The sequence below is a fragment of the Oncorhynchus gorbuscha genome, linkage group LG02, assembly GCF_021184085.1.
Source record: "Oncorhynchus gorbuscha isolate QuinsamMale2020 ecotype Even-year linkage group LG02, OgorEven_v1.0, whole genome shotgun sequence".
NCBI lineage: Eukaryota > Metazoa > Chordata > Actinopteri > Salmoniformes > Salmonidae > Oncorhynchus > Oncorhynchus gorbuscha.
Window position 1 is genome coordinate 104,515,285 of NC_060174.1, and position 8,445 is coordinate 104,523,729.

General features: G+C 42.5%; 1 protein-coding gene across 4 annotated transcripts in view; it reads left to right on the forward strand.

Moving 5' to 3' along the window:
* The first annotated feature begins 2,821 nt into the window (after positions 1-2,821).
* srrm3 (serine/arginine repetitive matrix 3) overlaps positions 2,822-8,445 on the forward strand; it is a 175,854-nt gene continuing 170,230 nt past the window's right edge. For all 4 annotated transcript variants that reach the window (XR_006835072.1, XM_046329855.1, XM_046329856.1 and 1 more), the window contains exon 1: positions 2,822-2,970. The gene's annotated coding sequence lies outside the window, so the exon portion shown is untranslated. The remainder of the gene's footprint in view (positions 2,971-8,445) is intronic.

An 8,445-nucleotide genomic window follows, 5' to 3' on the forward strand; every position in this document is an offset into this window, starting at 1 on the left:
ATTCAAAGAATCAGGGATCAAATGGATAAGGTAGGCTACTTCAGAGCAAGGTATCTAACTAGACATGTTTATATACTAGGCTCATATATTCATGTTTCAAGGGGAGATCTTGTGCACAGAAAGTTATTTTTCCATTAGGCTATTCTTAGAATATATATTTTATTACGTTATCGCAATTACATCCCCGTTTTCCAACGGTGCCTATGTATGTACACTGTCTAGGCTACAGCGCCGTTGGAATGGCGACAACGATACTAATGCTTAGTTAGCTATAGGCAACTATCGAGATAACTGCTACAAGTTATGTTTGGAATTTGGTACCTAGTTAGTCTGTTTCACTGTCATTATTTTATGCCTGCTGATGAAATGTCGAGTTCTCTCTTGGGAAACGGCCCTCTTGCACTGGCACACACGAGACAGGCACGAGACAGGCACGAGACAGTCACGAGACACAAACGAGACACGCATGAGACACAAACGAGACACAAACGAGACACGCACGAGACAGGCACGAGACAGGCATGAGACACAAATGAGACACAAACGAGACACGCACGAGACACAAACGAGACACGCACGAGACAGGCACGAGACAGGCACGAGACAGGCACGAGACATGCACGAGACAGGCACGAAACACGCACGAGACAGGCACGAGACACGCACGAGACAGGCACGAGACACACACGAGACAGGCACGAGACAGGCACGAGACACAAACGAGACACGCACGAGACAGGCACGAGACACAAACGAAACACGCACGAGACAGGCACGAGACACAAACGAGACAGGCACAAGACAGGCACGAGACACAAACGAGACAGGCACGAGAAACACACGAGACACAAACGAGACAGGCACAAGACACAAACGAAGACACGCACGAGACACAAACGAAGACACGCACGAGACACAAACGAAGACATGCACAAGACACAAACGAGACACGCACGAGAAACAAACGAAGACACACACAAGACACAAACGAGACACGCACGAGACACAAACGAGACACAAACGAGACAGGCACGAGACACAAACGAAGACACGCACGAGACACAAACGAGACACAAACGAGACACAAACGAGACACGCACTGAAGGGTAATTTCCGACAATGGCTGATATGACGATTTTTGTTGTTGTTGTGATTGATAATATTTAAAGATGTTCCTTCAAATATTATATTAACAAAATTTAAGAAAGTAATTTCCATGACTTTTCATGACCTCAACAAATCCTCTTTTGACCCTTCTGATCAGGGCATTATGCGCATTCAGGCTGGCACATTTTACATCTTCTCAATCTTGTACCTTATTTACTTTAAAGAACAACTTGTAATGTCACGCACAGATTCACAGACTAGCGGCAAATAAACGTAAACAAAATAGAACCAGGAAATGATTGCCCAAATACTATTAAATACTATATACTATATTTCCCCAAATACTATTAAATACTACATACTATATTTCTCCAAATACTATTAAATACTATATACTATATTTCTCCAAATACTATTAAATACTATATACTATATTTCTCCAAATACTATTAAATACTATATACTATATTTCTCCAAATACTATTAAATACTATATACTATATTTCTCCAAATACTATTAAATACTATATACTATATTTCTCCAAATACTATTAAATACTATATACTATATTTCTCGAAATACTATTAAATACTATATACTATATTTCTCCAAATACTATTAAATACTATATACTATATTTCTCCAAATACTATTAAATACTATATACTATATTTCTCCAAATACTATTAAATACTATATACTATATTTCTCCAAATACTATGCAATGCAGAACCCGCCTTCATCCCGCTTTGATAAACATGTTTCGCCTCGTTGTGTGAATCTGGGTAGGCGATAGGCTATTTTGTTTTAAATGGGCTCCCGAGTGGTGCAGCGGTCAGTGCATAGAGGCGTCACTGCAGTTCCTGGTTCGAATCCAGGCTGTATAACATCGGGCCGTGATTGGGAGCCCCGTAACGCGGCGCACAATTGTCCCAGTGTTGTCCGGGTTTGGCCTGGGTAGGCCGTCAATGTAAATAAGAAGTTAACTAGTCTGTTATTTATAACTTCGTATCCCTCTCTCCTGAATAAGGGAATTGTTGGACGGTCTTCTGACAACGTATGACGCTGAGGGGAGCAGCTGGCAAGCAATTTCCCAAACATTAGGTGTGCCGGTAAGGTGTTCGAATAGCTTTGACCTAAATCGAGCACTGATAATCCTACTTCAGATAATGGACTTTTACGGATTGTTTTTTATAGCACTGAAATCATTTTTTAAATTACCATTTCTGTGCTCTGTTGTCCCAATAAAATGAATCTGATTATATGTAGGCAGAGCCAACTGAACGGGTCGCTTCTCAATCCACGTAGGCTACTATAACTGTGAATTAAATACTCATCTATGTTTATTTAACTTGTCTGTACTATCTTTACATAGTGTCTTGAATGCACATAGCCATATGTTTCCTACAGACCAAGGACAGAGTGGGTTTTTACATGCACACTAATTATTCGATATGAATCTGATTATGCCTGAATACTCAACGGCCACGCTAGATGGCGCATTCCGATCGTTCACGCCAAATATCACCCTTCCAGGCTTTTGTTGACTATTTGTTTTATCAGACAGACAGCGTCCTTTGCATTGTTCATGGATGCAACGTTCCCTCCCGTCCGGTAGAGGTTGCTGTGCAGTATGATGACGAGGAGCGCTGTGGTTTTACTGCACTGCTTTGCTGCTGTTTAGTGCGCTGTCCACTTCAGCACCAGGCAGGAGAAAAGTCAGCTCGAGATCGGGACCACGGACAAATCCTTCATAGGAGGACGGCACCCCTCAGCGTCACACGTTGTCCGAAATACAGAAACACTCACCGCTTTCGGCCGTCCAACAATTCCTTTGTTCAGGAGTGAGGGATACGAATAAGGTAAGAAACATCACATCACCTCGTGCTTATTCATAGAAGAGGAATTAAGTTGACAAGCTCGCGACAGCAGGGCTGTTCGCGCATCAGTAACGAATGAACGGTAGCTCAAACCCCGTTAGCATACTCAGGCTGGATGAAATGAACAGATTCACTTTGCAGTTATATTTTACTATTGCTTCTGTGTAAACACGACAGTCTGTTTTGTTAGCGTAAATTGTGCGTTCCAGTACAAACAAATACTGTTATTGTTGTTAACCACACAGATCGTGGCGCCGCAGATGTCCCTGTTTTTTTTGTACCAGTCGATTTTCGGGGCTCTGTTGCCTGCTACTTCTTTCATTCGTAGGTTCATGCTTTTCAATGTTTACCGTCACTGTCTGTGGTTGTTTCATAATCATTTTAGCCTCAAATATGAGCCGCGCTGATATGAGTTTGGGTATGACATAGTTCCTTGGGTATGTTTGGAGGATATGTGTTTATAACGTGCTACTATCATTCATTTTACCTGATAGTGAATCAAATGGATCAGTATGGTTGATAATGATCCTACTAGTCATGACTACCTTCCCTGAGCCATTATTGAAATCATACGCAATTTTACATTTCGTACTATCATATGATGAATCCTGACTGAGTGGGATGAATGTCCTTGATTTCCCCGACATAAATGATAACGGTACAGTAAACAGAATGAAATTGACCGGCATCCTTGAATACAGGAATCCACTTCCGTTCAGTAGACTACTCTCAACTCAATGGGTAAATGGCTTCCATTTCCCCATGGCTCCAGATGTCATTTACACTGGTTTAGTAGTGGTTCTGACATAGTTCTGCATGGAGGTAGACACATTTAAAAAAAAAAGGAAATATAGCATACACAGGCAGAGAGTCTGTGTCATCCTAATCATTATTTCTGGAAACAACTTTACCATGTTTTTTTGACTGAGGAACTGGTTGTACTGAAGACGTTGGTTGTCATACGGTGTTATTGTTTATTTGGCATACTGTAAATTGGTTGTCATACTCTGAATTGGTTGCCATACTGTAAATTGGTTGTCATATGGTGTAACAGTTGGTTGTCATACTGTAAACTGGTTGCCATACTGTAAATTGGTTGTCATACTGTAAATTGGTTTCCATACGCTGTAACAGTTGGTTGCCATACTGTAAATTGGCTGTCATGCTGTAAATTGGTTGTCATACTGTAAATTGGCTGTCATGCTGTAAATTGGTTGTCATACTGTAAATTGGTTGTCATGCTGTAAATTGGCTGTATACTGTAAATTGGCTGTCATGCTGTAAATTGGCTGTATACTGTAAATTGGCTGTATACTGTAAATTGGTTGTCATACTGTAAATTGGCTGCCATGCTGTAAATTGTTTGCCATACTGTAAACTGGTTGCCATGCTGTAAATTGGTTGTCATACTGTAAATTGGTTGTCATACTGTAAATTGGTTGTCATACTGTAAATTGGTTGTCATGCTGTAAATTGGTTGTCATACTGTAAATTGGTTGCCATGCTGTAAATTGGCTGCCATACGCTGTAACAGTTGGTTGTTGTGTTCGGCGTGTCCTGATAAGTGTCATCCAATGTTACTGTGAGTGTTCAAAATCAAATGACATTTTATTTGTCACGTGTTACAGTAATCCACTAATTCAAAAGGCACTCGCACGTCTGAGCAGTCTTTTCTAGCAGGTGCCTGACTAACAGTTGAACAAGATGAAGGGATAAGGAAGCGGCACACTGCTCTTGATAGTATCACTGATATCTAATCAGCTTTACGTATCGACCCCACGGCCTTCGTCAGAGCTCTGACGATACGTAAAGCGTATTAGATATCAGTGATACTATCAAGGTCCCTTTTTCCTTCGCATGTTACCATGAAATGCATTTCTTGCCCTTTTAAATGCTAACAATGCTGTTTTAAGAAAAAAAATAAAAATAAATAAATATAAAACATAATTAAGGAGCAACAATGAAATAACAGTAGCAAGATATTTACCCCCAACAGGGGGTTCTGGTAGAGAGTCAATGTGCAGGGGTACAGGTTAGTATTGAGGCTATATACATGGGGTACAGGTTAGTATTGAGGCTATATACAGGGGGTACAGGTTAGTATTGAGGTTATATACAGGGGGTTCTGGTAGAGAGTCAATGTGCAGGGGTACAGGTGAGTATTGAGGTTATATACAGGGGGTACTGGTTAGTAATGAGGTTATATACAGGGGGTACTGGTTAGTAATGAGGCTACAACAGGGGTTTCTGGTAGAGAGTCAATGTGCGGGGGTACTGGTTAGTAATGAGGTTATATACAGGGGGTACTGGTTAGTATTGAGGCTATATACAGGGGTACTGGTTAGTAATGAGTCTATATACAGGGGTACAGGTTAGTATTGAGGTTATATACAGGGGGTACTGGTTAGTATTGAGGCTATATACAGGGGGTACTGGTTAGTAATGAGTCTATATACAGGGGGTACTGGTTAGTAATGAGTCTATATACAGGAGGTACCGGTACAGAGTCAATGTGGAGGCTATATACAGGGGGTACCGGTACAGAGTCAATGTGGAGGCTATATACAGGGGGTACCGGTACAGAGTCAATGTGGAGGTTATATACAGGGGGTACCGGTACAGAGTCAATGTGGAGGCTATATACAGGGGGTACCGGTACAGAGTCAATGTGCGGGGGCACCGGTTAGTAATGAGGTTATATACAGGGGGCACCGGTTAGTCGATGTCATTGAGGTAATATGTACAGGTAGTTAGAGCTTTAGCCACCCATCTGCTACATCTCTCTGTCTGACCTGCTACATCTCTCTGTCTGACCTGCTACATATCTCTGTCTGTCTGCTACATATCTCTGTCTGTCTGCTACGTCTCTCTGTCTGTCTGCTACATATATGTCTGCTACATCTCTCTGTCTGTCTGCTACATCTCCCGCTCTCTTTCTCTGCTACATCTCTCTCTCTCTCTCTCTCTCTCTCTCTCTCTCTCTCTCTCTCTCTCTCTCTCTCTCTCTCTCTCTCTCTCTCTCTCTCTCTCTAATTCAAAGACAGCGATTCCTTCAAAGACAGCGATTCCTTCCAAATTATGTTCTTATCTCTGAGCAGCAGGGAGAACAAAGCCAGAAACTGTTCCCCTTCATTCCCCTTAAACCACCAGGCAGCACCGGGGTGGGCTGGGTTGTGTGGATCACATGTTGTGGGATCCAGGAAGTCTTTCAGAAGAGGGCGGTACTGTGACCGTCACATGTGGGATCCAGGAAGTCTTTCAGAAGAGGGCGGTACTGTGACCGTCACATGTTGTTGGATCCAGGAAGTCTCTTTCAGAAGAGGGCGGTACTGTGACCGTCACATGTTGTGGGATCCAGGAAGTCTCTTTCAGAAGAGGGCGGTACTGTGACCGTCACATGTTGTGGGATCCAGGAAGTCTCTTTCAGAAGAGGGCGGTACTGTGACCGTCACATGTTGTGGGATCCAGGAAGTCTCTTTCAGAAGAGGGCGGTACTGTGACCGTCACATGTTGTGGGATCCAGGAAGTCTTTCAGATCTGGGCTTTATTTACTAGTTCTAATGGTGCAAAGGATTTCATTCTGTATTGTATAGCATTTTCAGTAGACAGACGAATGTTGTTAGCACCTTCCAGTCTTCCAGTTGGGTTAATTAATATGTAATATTACAGAAAGACAAGCCCCCAGTCTCCCCTGTCTGTCAGCCCCATACTGTACACCCAGGGACTTCACACACAGTGCTGGAGGCCAAATTAAAATGCCTCTGTTCCCTTCCATTTATCAACCTATCACCCCCCAAGCACACACACACACACACACACACACACACACACACACACACACACACACACACACACACACACACACACACACACACACACACACACACACACACACACACACACACACACACACACACACACACACACACACACACACACACACACGCAAGTGAGAGAGAGAAAAAAAGAGCGAGGAGAAAGAGAGAGAGAGAGAGAGAGAGGGTTGATGTCATCTGGCTCACGTATCTGTGTGTATCTGTGTGTATCTGTGTGTATCTGTGTGTAAGCCTACTGTCTGTCTGGAGTAGCTCAGTCCTGGACCTAATGGACTGTTCTTCATAGATGGGAGAATGTATACTTCCCCTGCATTCAAGAATCCCTCTGCCTAAAACAAATCAAAATAAATAGTGAGTTCCTCAAGGGTTCTATGGAAAGGGCTATGCAACCATAATGACTCATAGAACCCAGTGAGCTCAACAATGGTTCTTTGCAGTTCACAAAATTCTTTTTTCTTCTTCTCTCTTTTAGTGATAATTCAAATGTAAGGGAGGCGGCTCATTTGAATATTTTGGGGGTTCAGCTCTTTTTTGTGCAACTTTGAGTGAGAATGTCATTCCAGTTGATCGTGTGTTGCGTTATGCCTTAACATTTTCTATCAGACTACGGCCAGTGTCGGGGACTTGTGAAAGACTCACGTGTCAATTGAGAACAGTTGACTAAATTAGTCAGTGGTTCTCAATTCTCTCCTCGGGGGATCCCCAGCTGCTCCAGAGGTAGCATCCCCTCGATTCAACTTGTCGATGAGAACAGTTGACTAAATTAGTCAGTGGTTCTCAATTCTCTCCTCGGGGGATCCCCAGCTGCTCCAGAGGTAGCATCCCCTTGATTCAACTTGTCGATGAGAACAGTTGACTAAATTAGTCAGCGGTTCTCAATTCTCTCCTCAGGGGGATCCCCAGCTGCTCCAGAGGTAGCATCCCCTTGATTCAACTTGTCGATGAGAACAGTTGACTAAATTAGTCAGCGGTTCTCAATTCTCTCCTCAGGGGATCCCCAGCTGCTCCAGAGGTAGCATCCCCTTGATTCAACTTGTCGATGAGAAAAATAATTAAAACCTATGACATTTTAACAACGTACTGTAATGTGGCTGACCAGAATGAAAAATAACCTGCGTGATTCTCCAGGAGGATCTACAAAGAACCTTTCAGAACCTTTCAGATTGTGAAACATTCTCCATAAAGGTTCTATAAAGAACCATAATAAAGTGTTCTATATCGCCAGATAGTACAAAACAACAAACGGAACCCAGCCTATCTTTAACACAAAGACAGGTACAATCGCCCAATGGTTCTCTAATAGAACAGCTGACATTCTCCATAAAGGTTCTAATTAATACAAACCCCAATACGAAACACAAAACCCATGTCACACCCTGGCCTACCCAAACATATAACAAAAACACAAGATACAATGACCAAGGCGTGACATGTTCTATATCGCCAGATAGTAGATAGAACACCATAAAAAAGTGTGGTTTTAATGTTGTTGTTTTTATAGCACCATTTAAAACCTTAAGAAACCCTATCTGGTACTGTTTAGAAGGGTTATGTGCGTGTGTGTGTGTGTGTACATTCGTTGCCCTGTAGCTCTCAGCCTCCAAAGTGGATGCTACTGAAG